Source organism: Rhea americana, unplaced genomic scaffold, assembly GCF_003343005.1.
Source record: "Rhea americana isolate MKP2758 unplaced genomic scaffold, rheAme1 scaffold_12, whole genome shotgun sequence".
In the NCBI taxonomy this organism is placed as follows: Eukaryota; Metazoa; Chordata; class Aves; order Rheiformes; family Rheidae; genus Rhea; species Rhea americana.
In genome coordinates, this window is record NW_028185261.1 from 5,721,120 (window position 1) to 5,740,182 (window position 19,063).

The following is a 19,063-nucleotide window of genomic DNA, read 5'->3' on the forward strand; positions in this document are numbered from 1 at the left end:
TGAACCCATCCACCACAGCTGTGAATCTTAGAGGCCTGGAGGTGAAACTTAAAAGGGAGAATCCCACCGCAGCAGGGGATATTACAGAATGAGCAGAGTTGTAGGCAAAGCCACGGAACTGGTGTTTGTTTATCAGGGGCTGATCTAGGAGCAGGAGTTGCCTGGATCTGCCTAGCTTTGCCTGATATGTTGGTTGAAAAAGAGTCCCAGGAAGTCTTGGGGCCTCTGTGGTTGYGGCCGTGGGCAGTAAATGAGATCCAAACAACCGTTCAGTGCTTGACAGGAATGAAGCTTAGCTGCAATGCCAGTGGCCTGGGCGGTAGGTGCTCACCACCGCTGTGCCTTTTTACAGCCTTGACCTTCTAGCTGAAACATGAAAGACTAAGACTTGTGCTAAGGCATTATACTGGGAACTTTCTATCTTGGGATGATGCTGGAGGTTGACTTGTGCCTGCCTTTGGGTGTGTACCCATGTGCGAACTGTGTGGGAGGGACAGGGAAGAGGTATGTTCTGAGATTTTGGGACTGCTTTTTACAATCCAGCAGTCACACAGGAGAGCGTGCCTAAGACAAGCTCTTTGTACCCCAGCCACGGGAAAGCACCTGTGGGAGAGAGCTTCTCTGCCAAACCAGATTGCGGATAGCCACTGGAAGTGTGTCTGTGTAGCACGGAATAAGTGTAGGGACATATGCAAACAATAGCTGTTAAAGGAAATGTGGGAAAAACTAGTTCTGTCCATCAACACTGACTAGTGGTAGGCATACTTCATGTTAGATGATGGGAGGGCTGCCCTTGGCACTGTCAGAGCTAAGACTAACGTGGTGGTGGTGAGAACTACACAATACTGGATCCTGGCGAGCCTGAACACCTGAGATGTTCCCTAAACGACTGASCAGATGCAGCAGCTGTTTTTATTTAATTCAGCCTTCTAGATGAAGGTTTCCTTCTTTACTTCCAACATAAGAAAATGCCAGTTTGTACCTTTCCACATTATGTTGTTTGTATATTATAGATACAGCCATCCTTGCAAAAGAAATTTTAATTTGAAATCCGTAATTACYGAAAAGTAGAAGTGTTTGTCCTGGCCTTTTGGCAAACTGGAAATGGGATATTTTTCATTCTGGCAAGGTAGAGTGTGACTAGCCATGGAAAATATCAACTTAAATATAGGACTTAAAATAATTTGTCATTCATCTTTGGTAGAACTTTTTATGCAATATGTAAAGACACTCTTAATCTGGAAGGATCAGATTTACATCTCTATTTCCTGAGCTCTGCACTATGGGGTTTTTCRTGTGGCAATGTAAAAATGCACTGCTAAAATACTGACCTCTTTTGCACTTTTAAGCACCCTCTATATGAAGCCATGAGGTTTCTGTATCATCATACATACATACATACTGTACATACTGACAGGGAATAATGGTTTCAGCAGTACTTACTGGGATGACTTATGTAACTCAATTATCACTGTCTTGTTTCTGTAGTCACTCCAAGTAAATGCCAATAAAATCATCCAGCCATCATGTATAATATATATGCATTATAGCTCTAAATATTGTAAATGAATATCTTATGACATAGTGTTTGCTTACACTTACAGATATAGCCATCCCATTGAAAAGTATCTGAATATAGTCAGGACACTTCCAAATCCAGTAGTCACTCGCCAGTGTTTACCGATGATTTGTCATATGTTTGCTAAACATACGCATTAGCCCTGAAGAAAGACTGGATGAGGGGTCCTCAAATCAAGACATACAACCAGCAGCTGCTTTGGGTTAAATCATTTGAGAGATTTAAAATCWTATTGGAGATTTGAATGCTGTAGTACAGTGAGTCACCAGTAAGGGGAACCCTTTTTGCAGTAAACCTTCAAGCTTTTACAGCTTTGATGGAAAGCATGGTCATAAAGATAATGTGACATTTTGGGTCCAAAAAAATTATGTTTAATCAGAAGGCGAACAGAGATAAGCAGTTTAAAATGAAACCTGAATTACAATTTCAAATCTACTTTTTTTTTATACTTCTCAATGAGATTGAAGAAGAAATGTGAATGAATCTGAATAATGTAGGCATTGACCCTTAGCAATGCTAAAGAAAAGGAGGGAAGTTGGTTTTCGTAATGAGTTTTAAAACAATATGAATCAAACATTGCAGGATTGTGGCTGTCATCTGGCATTGTTCTAACAAGAAAAACAAATGATTGATATATTGTTTGATATTATGGCATCATAAGTAAAATTTCCTCTGTGGCTGAGTTTTCTAGCTCTAAAAATGCAGTTTTGAAAGTTGGGAACTACCTTTCTAAATATTCTAAAAACAATAATTTTGAGTAAGCATAAAGATTAATCCCAATACTGTAAATTCTGTAGGAAAACTCCTGAAGCTATTTTAATCAATCTGTGTTGCTGTACAATAATGGTTATTTTAGGAGAAAATTGGTATTCACATGCCTCTTTGATCACATAATATCCAAAACTGGTACAATCCTAAAGTTTTGTAATAGGCRTACTTTTATAGTACTCAGATTGTACCCAGAGTATATGTTACTGAGATTAATAAAAATTGAGTATTTACTTGGCTAAATAATCTAACTATACATTTCCATTGTTATGTTTAGCCAGGTTTTCTTTTTCACTACTCAGTATCTGGTAGCTAACTTTATGAAACTACTGAATGCACAGATTCARTGAAGCTGATAAAATCTAATAATAAATACCAYTGTGAATCTCAGCCAAAGTTTCCCYATGCTCTCTAAAATGGTCTTCCCTCCAGACTTCCAATTAGTCTTTCTCTAACTTTGAATGTTCCATAAATGCACTATGCTGATTGATAGTGCATCAATATTAATTAATAATTCATCCACTGTTGGAATTTTCCTCTACGTGTAATCACAGCTCTATCTCTTTGCAAGCCTCTCTTCCCTTAGAAAAAAAGAGGAGGAATATCATTTTACTTCTTTGACAGTATGTTGTGTTTAGTCTCTTTGGGGKTTTTTTGCAAATATTTGGAAAACTCTCTCTTGGATGTTTCTGAAAATTCACGTGGTTCATATGGTAATGTGATTCTATTTTACACAAGTGTGCTGCTGCTCCTAGTTGGAGCATCTTCATGTTTTATTTATATGTWCAGTACATAAGTGAAATGCTCAAGTGTACTTTGTTAGGAATTTGGAAGTCTAGTTTTCAGACAGGGCCTCTGGCTTCCGTGCTAGTCACAGACATGAGTAGCTAGGTCAGRCCACATGTGCTGCGAGGGCCTAACTCCGCATGCTTTGCCCGGGCAGCCAGGAGCTCCTAGAGAGTCAGTGTCTTATTAGTGGCACTGTCCTGCCAGAAAGGGAAAGATTCAGAGCRCATTTACAGCCCAAATTCACGTGGGCATTTCTGCAACATTCTGTAATTTTCTATTGTAATCAGGAATAATGAATTCTCTACAAAAGTACCAAAGCATCACTCTATTCTGATAAAGAGCGAGCTGCTCCCTAGGTGGGATGTGGTATTCCAAATACTTTACCTGCATTTATGCACTGACCATGAATCTCATTTCTTAAAAACATCTTTTTTTTCCTTGGAGTTCTCTATATAATACCATGTAAACACTTCTTATATAAAAATGRTTCCCCTAAAATTTACATTCACGCCAATACATGTTTTGAAATTATGAGATCTTGACACAAGTAAGATGCCAGACATCTGAAAGGCCTTGCAGGTAATTTACATAAGAGCAGGAGATAAAAGAAATGTGCTCTCCAACTGCATTTGGGTGTAGTTTACAGTGCCTGTCATTTGACTAATCTTGTCTTTGTAGTCCCCCTTTGGTGGGCAAGAGTTGAGGATTAGCAATTCATTCCTGTTGCGGTTCATTCTTGTTGCAATTCATACAGCTCAAAGCTTATACAATCATTCTGTTTTCCAAGTGGCTGTCATGGCCTGTAATGTTGCTGAAATGTCTCCAAAAGAAACTACCTTTGGCTAAAACAGTATGAATCTGTATGAAGATTTTTGGTGACAAGCTTGCATTAATTTTGTTTGGCCACTTCTCTGTTTTCTGAGTGAGAAACCAATCTATAACTCACCAGCCACACCAATAAAATACTCAGCACCAAGCAAACTTTCCTTAAGGTAGGCTTCCTCACTCCAAATTTTTTAAATATGAGAGATGAAAGTGTATACTCCAAGTAGTGTTCAAAACACATACATGGATACACATAWATTTAATTTACATTAGTATTTTATCGTCAAGGACAACATCTTCAAAGCACATGAGTGGTCATTCTGATGCGCAGAAAGTCTAGCAGGCATGGCAGAAGGCCAGCTCAGATGAACAAGGTACTSCTGACTGAACTCAAAATGGTAATGCGCAGAGGGTAGAAGCAGCTATGGGCTAATCAGAAGGAATATAGAGGAATATTACTCGAGTGTGCAGTGATAGAGTTGGAGAAACCAAAGCTCAGCTGAAGTTGAAGTGTGAAGGGCARCAGGAAAGATTTATATAAACGTATTAGCAATAAAAAATTACAAGCTTGGACAATAGAACATAATGCAGCTTCTGCAAGTTTTTTAAGTCAGTAGTACAATACAATATACAAAATACAAAACGTACAATAGTCAAGAGTAGTAAGTCTGGAGATGGAGGGCCGGATACACTGGAGGGCAGGGCTACTATTCTGAGGGACCTWGGCAGACTGGAGAATTAGACTGACAGGAACTTCATGGATTTTAATGAAGGCAAGTGCCAAGTCCTGCAGCTGGGACAAAATAACCCCATGCAGCAGTACAGGCTGGGGAATGACTGGATAGAAGGTAGCTTTGAAGAAAAAGACTTGAAGGTCCTCGTAGACAAGAAGTTGAAAAGGAGTCAGCAATGTGCTTTTGTGATAAATAAGGCCAACAACACACTGAGCTATAACAACAAGAATGTAGCCAGCAGGTCAGGGCAGTCCTTATTCCCACCACATCTAGAGTACTGTGTCTAGTTTGGGGCTCGCTGGTGCAAGAAGGATGTCAACATCCTGGAGCAAGTCCAGCAGAGACCACCAAGATGGCCTCTGGAGTATTTGACGTATGAGGAGAGGCTGAGGGAACGGGATTTATTCGGCTTTAAGAAGAGGTGGTGAAGGGGAGATCTAATTGCTGTCTGTAACTATCTGCTCAGAGGCTGCAAAGAGGACAATGCAGATTCTTCTTGGAGGCAGACAGAGATATAACAAGAGCCAAGGGACACAAGTTGCTGCATGGGAAAATTTGATATAAGAAAAAAATTCACCATGAGAGTGGTTAAATACTGAAACAGGGGGCCCAGAGGAATAGTCAAAACTCAGCTGTACAAGGCCCTGAGCAGCCCAGTCTAGTTGGACATGCTTTGATTAGAAGGTTGGACTAGATGACCTCCAGAGGTCCCTTCCAACCTAAATTATTCTATGATTCGGTGATATTAGAACAAATTCCTTACCAAGTATTGACAAGATCAGTCAATATTACTCTGTTAGAACTATTACAAGGTGTTTTGTCAAAGATCTATCTGTCTCCATGCTATAGATTAATGATGTTTTCATTATCAAACTATGTTTTATAGAGAAAGTAACTATTTCTAAAATAAAATATATTCATAAAAATGAGGACAGAAGAAAATACAGACCAAGAGCAGCCCTAGTGTAACCATGCTAATTTTTCTGGAGTCTCCCTGATGAACTGGACCTGAAATGATTTTTTGATTGAAGCAGAATAGAAATTTCCACCCTGCAAATTGAAAACACAATTATGATTTGAGAGCTGACCTTGAAGTATCTATTTGATGAAGTCTGAGTGTTGTAGCTTGGCGTGATATTCTGTGTGAGCTTTGCATTGTGTCAGACACCCATTTCTTCATGTCTTTGTACCATATCCCTGTAGAGATGTTACAGTGATGATACGTGACGACATTTGCACATTGCAAAAGGTCCTATTTACTAGTATTTGTTTATTTCTAAACAGCACAGTGATGCATTTCTGTCTGCAAAAGGTTATTTACTTCCCCAGGATTAAAGGTTTCAACTGGAAAGTAGAAACAAATCTATTACAAATACAAGTTAATAGGTCCCCTCTGCCTCTTGGGTTAACGTGCTTCATCTGGAGTGAATCAGGAATCAATTTCGATACAATAATACTGAAGAAACACTGTTGTCTCTTGCTTTGAATTAGAGATAGATGACCRTATGTATCAGACTGCTGACCAGGAAATTCTCCCTACAATTTATTATGTCCTAAGAGTGGGAYATAATAGGATTTGATAAAGAGAAAAACCCTTCTTTCCCTATGACTGTGACAGAAAATGCATTGATAGCCCCAGATTTCTCTATATACTTAGAGAGGCTTTTTTTTTTTTTAACCTCTTAATGTGAAATTTGTCATCTGCATAAGCAATAAAATCAAAAGGTCACTGGGGTACCAGAATAAATTTAACATTTCTGGAATGTAGCTATTCTGAAATAACTTCCCTTAAAAGTTGCTGGATTTTTTGCTAAAAATAAATAAATACTCTATAGTTCTTTTACGAAGTGAAAGGTAAGACCTTATTATGTCATTTGGATTCTTGTAACATGTTAAAAAAGAACTATTCAGAGCACAATATTTCTGCAAGTTTTCCTATGCAATTAAGACTTTTGTTTCCTCCCAAACATAGGAAGATCCTACAAAAACCCTGAGCCAGATGAAAGATCTGCTTATACTGACAGTGGCCAGGATGGAAAGGAGGAGAGAGCCACGTTAAGTCCTCCAGGTTGTGGCAAACTTTCCAGGTAGGAGGGACTGTTTCCTATGTAGAAATATATGGTAATTTCTAATGGAATCTGTAGTTCTTCCTTTGCCTACTGTGAGCACAAAAATGGTCCAGAAATGCCATGACAGATTGCCTTGMTCATTCTAGGGATCAGTTCAGCGGGATTATGTAAAATAGGACTGATCTTGGCCCTGGTGGTTATGTGCTGGTCTCCAGAAAGTCTGGCCCTGCGATTTTGTAGCTCAAAATCAGTTTGAGAGGTATATCTTTAGACCTAGTTAGCTGACTTTGGACTGATGTTTTTAACTGGTTAGAATAGCTACTAAAAGCTTCCTACAGACTACAGGAAGTCAGAGTATATAAACTGAAAATATGTTATAACTTAACTCAATGAATACAAGTTTTCCCAGGGTCACATAATATCCTATTATCGTGGAATATACTGTATTGCCTTTGTGACAGCAAGTGCTACAGATTAATTTGGTATTGGCCAAAAGGCATTTTTTTTTTATTGAAGTTGTTGTGTTTCAGTTTTGTATACATCTAGTGCAATAAAAATATAAATGGAAATACTTGGTTAACTTTGCCTACTYATATACTTTTTCGAGGCCTTTTTCCTACTGTGCCTTTGCTATAGTGATTCAGTAGGCAGGGTTACCTGAATGGGGTGTTAGGAAGGCTGTGCATGGTKGGGAATAACAGCTCATCATCATTCTGAATTGTGTAAAAACAACAGAGATATTGATGCAGATGTGTCAGTGTACAAAATAACTATAGACGGTGGGACATGGGGATTTGTGTCCTTTGATGTGTGTTGAATGGYTAGCTACAGTATGGGGTTTTCATGACAGTGAAGTATCCAGTATTCACCATAGTGGGACATAAGACATTCATTCTCAGGAATGTGTRTTTTTGCTGTTGCATACCTAGGCTATTCAATATAATATGATCTCCTTACAGAAAGAAAGGGGGAAATATCGTAATATAAGGAAATACCAATGGCAGTGATCCCTGTGGCCAGGATAAATAGGCTAAAAGACTCCTCGCACACCAGAGGTTAGCAGTGACTTCACAGTTGCAGCTAATGGGAAATTAAAAGCAATTGGGTTTTTTTTTTGTTGTTTTTTTTTTTGTTGTTTTTTTTTCTTATTTGGGACAATAATATACAAAAGCTACTTTGTACTTTTAGTAAGTTGTTGCCCAGTCAAGTCATAGCTTTTTAATGGTTTCTCTAGTGCCAGATGGTAATTAAAAGACTGTAGAAATRTATTGTATATTGTTTCTTTAATCTTTTGGCTATCCCAACATCTTATACAAAGTAGTGAGCTCTATAGTGCATTCACAGACAAAGGAATTGCTCCTTGTGCATCCCCCGGGCCCAGAGAGCAGGTGGAGCTGAAGGTGAGCTCTCCTGTGGAGCTGAAATATTGATCAGGCCCAAATTTTAATCCCTTTGAGAACCAGGAAAGTTCTTACTGGGAAAGATCCTGTGGTTATTCTCTGCTCTCTACAAGAGAATTTGTGGAGATCTGTCTCTGCAGCCCTCACGGTCCAGTAAGTGCTCCAGCCGGAGGAAGCATTCCCTCACAACCACTGGAGCCATTTCTCCCTTTTGCTTGCAGCGTTTGTAGGGGAAGATGCAGCATGGTGGCCGAAGGATGCAGCCATTGTGTCTTCCTTTCTTTCAGAGCTTGGAACCGCGTCCCTGCATACTCACTGTGCAGCTTTCCTCTGCTTGCCTTCTTGCAGTGCCTTTTGTGCTGCTTCTCTGCTCCCACTCCCTTCAGCAGTTGTGTCCCACTTCTCTTCTGGGTCTGCTAGCAGCACTGCAAAATTGATCTAGCTCCAGAGCTCTGAAGMACCAGCAAGGGACAGGGATGCTAGTCAGTATGATTTCTGCTGCTGGTCTGACAGGCAATCAAAATGGAGGGGTATGACGGTAGAAAGGAAAAAATCAGAAGGTGTAGGAGAAGGGCTAGCCTATTGAGAATGAAAGGATGAAGAAAAATCAGGCAGCAAAGGAAAGGTTACCTGGAAAGGGAAGGAGCTGTTAGAACAGAAAAGCACTAGTTGGAAGAAATCGGTGCATGAATAAAAACTCCTTTGCTAATTGCACAGGAGATGGAGGGTGAAATTCAACAGGAAATTGTATAAGTGGCTTTGTGGCAAGAGTAACAGGAATAATTAATGGTAATTCCTCGTGAAATTGGAGAGGAAAACTGACCTGCTCAAGACAAGCGGGAAAAATTAGGAGGTACAGCAATTTCACACAGAGTTCCAGTTTTCCAAATAGATGTGTCAGCAAGAACTATTTCATACTTGACATCATCATTATCAAACCTGAGAGTTCAAAAATCACAACTCTAGACCTCCCCAGATAATGAAATTTTCTTTAAAATAATATATTTTGKGTTCCTTTCATGTATTTTTGATGCCTTATGTACTTGAATCCTGTTTTCGTGGGGCTAAAAAATAATCTGCGATCTTCAAGAAATCACAGGAGTTCAAGAACTGAGGCTTTATAAATTTGTCACAACTGGTAAAAAATCCTATGAGTTGGTAGCACTGCAACATACTTTACTGGACCATGACTAATAATAACCATATTAGATARGGTGAGAACTCCTATAAGCCAGGAGCATTTTGTCATCTACATATTTGATGGCACTCTGAAGCAGGCCTGTTTCATACTTCATCTGATGCTGTATCTTGCTACAAGGGTAATTGACAGTACCAGAGGACTTACCAGCTCCTCTCCCTGAGAAAAACTGGCAGCGAGACAAGACGGAGAAGGAAGGGCACAGAAGAAAGATGGTGAACGAGGTGAAGGGATACAGTCACAGGATAATCATGTCCTGGATGGATAGTAATGCTCCTTTCATAATCCATCTTTGAAGCATGGTAAGGGAGTGGCACCTAAGGCAGCGTTTTGGTGCCAACACAGTAACATTACCAAGATGTTCTTCTACAGTTCTATATTGATTTTATGCAATCTCTTAATAACATAGTAACTGTCCAGCTGTCCAAGGTTAAGTACCCTCGCACTAGAATATTGCATTGTCAGCAGTATTAGGATCCCCCTATCCTGGAGATGTTCCTAGAATATCAAACTGGGCAGATAAAACAACAAGTAAATCATAAAGTTGAGGATGTTTTTTAATCACARTCATTTACCTTTACTTACTAGTAAAATTTCAACTCAGTGTTTTTTTATTGGCAAATACGCGCACATGGTTGTAGTAATTGTAGCTACAAGTATTACTGTCTACTCAGGAGCTGTAATAATAATCCTTAAACATTTTCAAGAGCTCTTTCTACTATCTGTGCAGTATACTTCTTTTTAACACTTAATGAGCATTCATCMTGATAAAGCTCGTTTCTGTACAAGATTGAGGCTGTCTGGAGACACGTRTAAATAATAGCAAGAAACATTTCTGCAGCTTCTGCACCAAATGAGTGCAGAAGGTGTTTCTAAGAGAGACACCTAGCAACATGGACATTTAAAAATAAAACCCTACCCAAACTAAATGTTCCCGCATGCATGCRCTTCCTCAAGAGAGGAGAATGAAGCAAAGATGATGGATGTTAGTGTTGTCAGTTAATGTGCTACTCAGCGGAGTTTAGGTGTTGTGGGGATGAAGGCAGCTTAAGAGCTTCTTTAGCCTATGAAAGAATAATTCTATCACTGCCAAAACATGCAGCACCTTTTCATGCTGGAGTTCTGACACGAGGAAGAAATCTTCAGCAAGGTCATAAAAAAGAGCTTCACATTAAGAATGTTCAGATGTCATGGAAAAAAAAAGTCATGATAAAATCATGACCAAAAAAAATCACAATAAGAATTGAATACAATGAAAAAAAATAAGTAGAAAATAAGCCTATTAATTTTCCCCAAATGTAAGGAAGATTTGAAAGAAACAACCTGGCAGACATAAAATACSTTATTAAAATAAATCACCTTTAATTAGTTAATGGAAGCCAACTGACAATGTGTTTGTTGGTCCATCCTGGACTTGCTAATATTTATGGGCTAGAGCCTGTGAGTTGATTGTTAATGAGGTAATGTGGGACCTGRCACTGGTATATAGAGTGAAAGAAAGGACCAGCCGCTCCCATTTGATGTAGTGGCCAGTGAGGACAGTGTTGCTAGTGTGGAGTCCTTCTCTGATGGTCCTGGGAGAGATTCTGCTGGAAACAGGGCAGATAGATTTGAAGCACTCAGATGGGGAAGGAGAAGAGGGAAGTGAATCTAAACTTTCCACATCCCAGAAAAAATCTTTTGACCAGTGGCCAGTGTTAGAAACAAACACACAAAATAGCAACATATGTATATTTTTGAAAGAGACTACATAAGCCTGCCCTCTGCAGTGTTTCCAACTAATAGGCAGTAGATGGCCCCTCATCACCTTTATGATGCCGGAGATGTGGAAGTGGCCAACCCTCATTTGCACCTCTAGACATCATGGTCCTGCATATTGGTTCTAGGTCCYGGATCAGAGCCTATGCCCACCTTGCATTGCTCAGTGCCGTGTGCTGCTTTGGTTCTAGCCCTAGTTCTGTAGTTTAAACAGCCTCATTTTCAGTGCAAAACTCTTAAATCAGTTTCAAATTACACAGGAAGATGACCAYTTCACTAAATGCATCAGGGAGATGTATAGAGAGCCCTAAATGCACTTTGTGAYGGATACTGGACACTAATTCCTCTAAATTTTGTTTTTAGAAAAGCTTACACTGTTACTAMGTTTCTGGTCAAAGGTTATGCTTCCTGCCCTCCATCAATGCAGCAGGCATGTAAGTGTTTTCAGATATTAGTCAGGTCACCTTTTTGCAAGAACCATGTAGTGAGAATCTGCCTGTAACTGTTAGCAAAGTTATGGCTGTTTTAAGAAGATATATCCAAGTCTTCRTAATACTTGAGGCTAACTATACACTTACATAATTTGAGGAATTGCAGGAGTCTTTTTAATGTACCTCTGCTGGTCTACTCATACATACAGTTGTCACCATCAACCATCATACATGTAGCCCATATCACATATTTTGGAAAACTGGCTAATAATAACAACTATTAATAAAACCAACAAAATAAAATGTGTTGTTTCTCACAGCAGAGTTCATGCAGTGTAGCACTATATCCTTTCTTTTAAGACCTGCAAGACTGTAAATCTGCTGGGGCAGGCAAACTCCAGCATTTGACAATTTGTCCTCTTATTTAAACTTAGCACTTTATGTTTAACAGGAATTAAAAAAAACCCACATAATTATTTGTCTTTTCTAATTGCTGTAGGCCTTTTCTTATTAAACACACAAATCTCTAAGAGCTCAATGTGATAGAAACTCAATATATTTGAAATGCCAAAGAGAAGATCCTCTGTAGCTGAATTACAGTTCTTAGACATTCACCTCCTCTTAGTTCATGTGTCTAGGGTGGTTCTCGTCTAAAGACAGCTTGTGTTAGCTTAGTAACAGTCTCACTCACCTCTATCTGAACTTGGACCTTCTCAGAAAAACACAGCAGATTTCTGCACTGTCTTCTCTAAGGCAAAGCTCCTTTCAGTTCCTTCTTAGAGCTGATGTAGCATACTRTGTGCTGAGTTATGAGGAATATTTCTTGCTCCTCTCTATACCCTTTCTTACTGAGATAATTAAGTCCCTTACAGTAAATAATAAGACATGACAAAATCTACCTTTATGCAGGGGTGGCTGTGTTTCCCACTTCCAGTGAACTTTCATTAAGGTAACTAAACAAACCTTTCAGGGCCCATCCATTCCACTAGCCACCTCACATTCTTCATCCTAATGTTCATCTTTGTTTCTTCAGATAAACCCTCCAATCTTGCATCGTTCCCCTGGGGCAAACTTTGAAGGTCAACTAATTTAGCAGAGTGAAGTTTAATTTGCTGAAGGAGAGGATTATTAATTTGTTCTGGTTCCTTCTGTTGATTTTCCAGATTCGCTGTGTGYGAGTTACAGGTGCATATGCAAAGGGCCGGAGAATATTGTTTTCAAATATCTAGAATGTGCAAGTTGAAATGTAGCACTRATTTTATCTTTGGGGATTTTTTGCTTTTTCAAAATTCTGCACTTTGCTACTGGTGGCAGTTCGCTCATCGTGGAATCCATTGGCTTGAGCAAACCGCACATGTCAGCTTTGAGGCTGATCCACTCATCAGGTGATTCAGTAACGATAAACCAGGCAGTAATTTAAAAAGAGGAATCTCTACAAAATCAACTCCAAAAAAGCATTATATTTTATGGAAAATATTTCTTTTGATTTTCTGTCATGCCTGCTGGGACTTTAACTGGCAAGGAGACAGTAAAGACCTCCAGTACCTTATTGGGTTGTATCTGATATATATCACATGTTTGGAAGTTTAGTGATTATATGAAAATTATAGACAGAAGGGTAACCCGAAGAGTAGACCCAGCTTCATCCTGCGTATGCCTCCTCGTTCGCAGCGGCAGAGTTCTTTCTTAGAAATTGGGAGCGTTGTCGGGATACAATGAGTTGGGAAGGTGAATCGTAACCCAGTGTGCTCTGTAAGTTTTAACCTTGTTCATTCTCCAGCGCYGTCAGACTTCTTTTTCTTAAATTGTTGGCTCTTCAAAGCTGAAACACACTCTTTGCAGGTAACGACTTAAGACTTTATATGGTATTGCCCCATCCTAGTAGTATTTATTTCAAAAAAGGCAGATTATTACAAATTTTTTACTTGATTATCCTGTAATGGCTGCACATTGTCTCCTTAAAGAGACRCATCTGCCTTGGCAAGCTGCACTAGAGAACATCAGGTATGCTCTGAAGTTTACCTAGTACTAGTGCTGCCAGCTTAATACACCTATTAATGCCTACGCAGTAGCATATACATCCTCTGAACATAAGGCGTTTCATATGCACCATTCCAACAATTTTTCATTCCAGTTTTCCAGTTTATGTTCTTACTCAGCTTTTACTGGCAGCTGGCATAGACCTGAGCAGTCTCTCAATCTCAGGGTAGCAGTCAGAGAAAAGCACATGTTAGTACATTTGTCCTTCTGGCACTGTTTGTTTGGGGKTTTTTTTGTTTGTTTGTTGGTTTTCTATTATGAGTGTCCTTGAAGATATTAACCACGGAAGAGCTGGTGTTGCAGTATTGCTGATGCTATCTCTGCCATGGCTACAGCTACAGCATTTGGCTAAATAATACCTATGGAAAGAATAATGATGTTGGTGTTGGCAACTTTTAAAAGCATAGTGATAGCATAAAAGATTCAGTATCAGGTGCTCTGTAAGCACACCTTGAAGAAAAATAAGAATTTAAGTTAAAATATCATTTTAAATGTTTTTGTGACCAAAACTAATGACATATACTGTATTTATTGAAGGAAAGATATGACAACACTGTCCTGGTTCATCAACATGAGCATTGATAAATAACCTGCAAATAATAACAGCTGAAAGGAAAACCAGTCAGTTTTCATCGAGAGATAGGACTTCAAAATATTTAAGTTCACATGTGAACTTTTGTGCATTTGATACCAAAGAATTCAAAAATGAAAAGCTGGTGTAAGAAAAAAACATGATATAGCTGGTCCTAATTCCAGCCCAGAAATTCCATAGGAAGGAAAGAACAAATATTCTGCTGCAAGAGGAATATTTGGGGCTTACCACAAATACCAGATGACATCAATGTTTTCAGTGCTGTGTTGACAGAAATGCCAGTTGCTGTGAATTGTATTTGCACGCCTCAAGCTCATCGTGGTGTATCACACAGATGTTTTGCACACACAAAAAACGTTTTCTTTAAAGTGACCTTTTTAAAACTATCTTCTCAGAATCACAGCCATGCAATAAAATAGAAATGATTTTGAAACAAAAACTGAATATGACTAAGATTTTTTCGACTCAATACTGTACTTGACCGTTTGAGTCATAGTAATTCTGCCTTAATTTTGACACAACAAAAGCAGGTCAAGAAATTTGATGGGCTGAGTTCTGCAGTTTGTAGTTTTAAATGTAACATTATAACATAGCTAACTGTAGCACGTTATTCACTATTTGAAGACCCTTTTCTGCCAGTCACGCTGCTTGTGAGATTATTTGCAATTACCATACTTGCTTATGATTTAGGAGACTTTAATTCCAGAATGACTCTTTAAGTTGCCCACATCAGCTTGTAAGCAAATATTAAGATGAAGTTCATTTGTTTAGTTTTTTTTTCCTTGATTTCTCCACTAGTCTATACAAACTTTTGTACTGTCACTGCCACACTATCTGAGAACCACTGAGAAGTGCGTCAAACAGCATGACTAACATTTCACATGTGGTTTGTTCCTCTCCTTGGGGAGAAAATTGCATGCATAATGGAACATTTTGCTTTGGCAGAGTTTTATTGTTTATTGTTGCTATATTTTTTAAGCCTGTGCTGTGTGTTTATTTGAAAGGGGCAAATTGAAGAAGTATGTCTAGTACATAGAACAGAAGTTGGTGATGTTTGTGCTGATCATTGCAAGAGCTCATTCTTGGCTGACTCTTGAAGGAACATAGCTCAGCTTTTCCTTTACTATGGCCAGGTGCCACAGTCTTCAAACCCAAACACTGTCTGTTTAGTACCTTGAGGACACAGACTAGTGTCACTAGATATCCCACAGGAGTCAGAGCAGGCAATAAAGGATTGGTATGATGGTTTCATCATAACACATCCTTGGACTATTACAAATCTCTTCATGCCATCCTTTCTGATAAATATGAAAGTATCGTACGATCTTCCTTTGGTGCTCAATATTATTTCTACTTGGTATGTTAGACTTCTGTTCCATATTCTGCAACCATAATGTGAGCTTCTTCTGAAGCAATGTATTGATTTTAAAATTGCTCTCTTGAYTTCGTCATCATTGTCCATTTTTATTTAATTGATTTTCTTTTTACATAAGTTTCTGGAGGCTCTGGGAAGTAAAAGGGGGAAGAAAAAAAAAAGGAAAAACAACTTCCAGCAGCTGCCTTTCTTGCTTCTCAAAGATCCCATGGCATTTCTCAAGCATAAGCTCATAGTGCTAATTTTCTAATCACATTCARCTTTGGTTAATAATGTCTTCGTCCACTGTACCTAAACTCCAGCTGGATCCATGGAGTTGGACACAAACAGGAGAATACTTTCTGACACAATCTTTCGTGTCTCTTTTGTATGAGATTACTGTGCGCGGTTAAAATATTATGTCACTGTCCTCTTAGAGATTACGTCAGGCAGAGTGGCTGACATGCACTTGTTAGTGTGTACGGCACCACTGCTCACATTGTGTGTCATTAAACTGACCCAGATAGTCAGTAGTCAGTAGTAAAAGCACTTTGTTGCTGAATAAATTGAAAATAGTATTAATACAATAAATGTCTATCCAAGCAGGATTGATTCTGTGTGTTTTATATAACCTGCTAGTGCTTTCTGTTTTTAAGCTACTAATATCTTTAAGTCTGCATAACATTGTTATTGTTAGATGCAGTGCTGGGGTTTATCTCAGATTGCCCATATTGGCTTGCTTTTTCAGTATGAAGTTTAGGCAAAGACTAACTACTCAGAGTATAAATAATATTTTTTTAGTCTGCATTATTAATATCTATATCTGTTAGTTATTTTCCATTAACTACTTATATCCATTTTCTGTCAAACGCAAAAGAAACGTCTTCTATACCTTGAATTTGGTAAAAAAAATTACAGAAATTTAATATTCAAAGATCAAATATAGGCATTATAAGGATAGTGATGATGTTAAAATTATGAAAACCTACAAAACTCACTCTGTAGTAAGAGAAACGGTTTTCTGTCCCTCCTTAGATTTCTATTGCATTAAACTATTAGAGAATAYAGGCATGGAAAGACACGTTACCAGTTAATGTAATGAAGCAGCGTAATTCATTCTTTGCTGTCTACGTTATGTAGAGGGAAGCAAATGTACATTAATCATGCAGGAAGGAGGAAATTGAGACGTATGGAAGGGAAGAGTGATATGCTACATGAACCCATCCCCAGCCTTGCATAGCTAGCAACAGGTCCATTCTTGAATAATGCATATTTTGACAGACATGTCATTTGACAGGCAGGGCTGACCAGAAGGGCTGTAAGGAAGCAGCCACTTATTGACGAGGGAGAGGAGGGAACAAAGCATTATTATACCTAATGCAAAGCAATACTGACCCAGTTAGCGTCCGCTAATGCAGAGGTGCTGGCTAACTGACAGRTTTCAGAGAGCAGCCACCCATGGGGAACCGTCGCTGAGTGTGGATGTTTCTGGTGTACGACGGTCCTGCAGGGGTAGCTACCAAGGCTAACGCTGCTCAACAGCTGCTCGGACTCAGCTCCCCAACAGCCCTGCTCCACACCCTTCCTGCAAGGAGAGAAGGGGACTGAGAAAGGCAGAGATTGCCRGCTTAGCTGCCTGGGAAAAACTCTCTGTAGTTTGCCCTGGGACAGAAGCAAAGTTCAGTCTACAAGACACTTCCTGTGCAAAGAGGAAGGGTGCAGGACCTGCAGCCTGGAGAAGTGGGCAGCCAAGGGGGAAAACTCGCCTTGCACTGTGAGTACAGCAGCACAGAGCTGCTCCTGGCTTCTCTACTCAACATAGGTTTTATGTGCACCCATGCTGTGCTTGGCCACATGGCTCACAGAGGGAAACAAACTCATTCGAAATCCACTGTGCCAAGTGGAGCAGCACTTGGCGTTTCTCCCTAGAACTGCAGCTCCTAGGGTGCGGGACCAGCTTGGCACTAGCTGCGCCAAGACAAGCAAGACAAACACGGAGACTGTGCGTGACAGGTCCCTGTCAGAATCGTTTCTTGGCATCCTGCTTCTGTCACCCTTCCTCTGAGGCACAGCGTCAAGGAAAGGCCGGCGGGGCCGTGCCCGGGGCTGCCGCTTTGCTGCTGTGCTGCAGGCTCCTCCAAGGAGGAATGGCACGTCCCAGAAAGAATTATAGGCTAATTTARCAGGCCTGAACTATTCTCTCACTTGATCAGAGGTCCTTTGCAGAGTGGCAGGTCTTTCACCTGTGCAGAGAGAACACGATAGGAAGGGGAGCTGCAGCCTGCGSCCCCTCAATGCAGCTTCATTTTCCTCGTTCTGTCGCAGTGGTGAAGGTTAGTGGACATGGGAGTGAAATCGCGACCTCTCCAGTCAGAGCACTGAGCTGTGAACTCCGTTATTCTGCACTGGCCATCGTTAATACTGCTGAGGAGCCCCACAAAATGCTTCTGCTCCATTAAGCTTCAATTCACAAAAATGCTGCACACAACATTTATACATACTTTMATGCATACACATACACTTATACATACTTTTGGCTTGAGCTGAATAAGGTCCAAAAGATAACCAAGATTAAATACAAAAGAAAATCACCACAAAGGCAACTCAAGCTGATGTTCATCAACTTAGGATGCCTGATGTAATATATTTAGCTGCTTCCTATTTTTCCACTAGTTGTCACTTAAGGAAAGTTAAAATCAGTTTTATTTGTTATGATTCTCATAAAATATGACCACAGTTTATTTCATTGCTGATTTATTTCCTTTTCTCCTATCAGCTCTGGTCTTTATACCGGTCTTGATTTTAGATTTAGATTAGTTTGTGGGAATTTATTTTGCTATTCTACCTCCCCAAATCCTGAGGTGCTTTATACAGGAAACAGGTGGATCCTAGCAAGGTAAAAGGTATTTATCTTGCCTAGATAGTTTTAGATGCAGGCAAATAACAAGTAATAAAATAAATTCATGTGGAGAGGAATGATGCTTATGAAATGACAGGCATTATCATCAGATAAGTCTAARCTGTTGTGCTGTAGGTAACAAATTTTACATTTACTTTATTATGAATTATTCTGGAGCCGTATCTTTTTGAAGTTTTAACTGAGAACTCTGGTTCAGTTTAATGACACATGGAATTGGGCTCTGTGACTTTGCTTGATTTTGATCATTCTGCTCTCCTTTCTGTCTTTCCACTCCCTCCATAGATTTTCTCGCACCAGGACAGAATCTGCAGGTCTATTTTGTTTTGTTATGGAATAATRCTTTTTCAAGATCCCCTGGATGATATTTCCAGTCATATTTTTGCCACTTCATTTTGTCACCAGCTGCCAGAAGAAATTTGAAATGCGTCCTGCTCACCACTCAAACTGATAACATGTGAGAGGTCTAGAAGAAATTGTTTATAAAATTTCCGACACAGTATGTCTTGTAATGCTGCTCTGTGTCATGTTCCRGAGTTTTATGCCCTAATCTGACATTATGAGATTACATAATGCATTCCATCTTTAAACAAGTACTCCTTTGAAATG

At 39.4% G+C, this 19,063-nt stretch overlaps 1 long non-coding RNA gene across 1 annotated transcript in view; it reads left to right on the forward strand.

Annotated features, from left to right (window-relative positions):
• Positions 1-19,063, forward strand: part of LOC146600560 (uncharacterized) — a 64,079-nt gene that overhangs the window by 22,641 nt on the left and 22,375 nt on the right. The window contains exon 2 of the long non-coding RNA XR_014897958.1: positions 6,668-6,782. This is a non-coding gene — a long non-coding RNA (uncharacterized LOC146600560). The remainder of the gene's footprint in view (positions 1-6,667; positions 6,783-19,063) is intronic.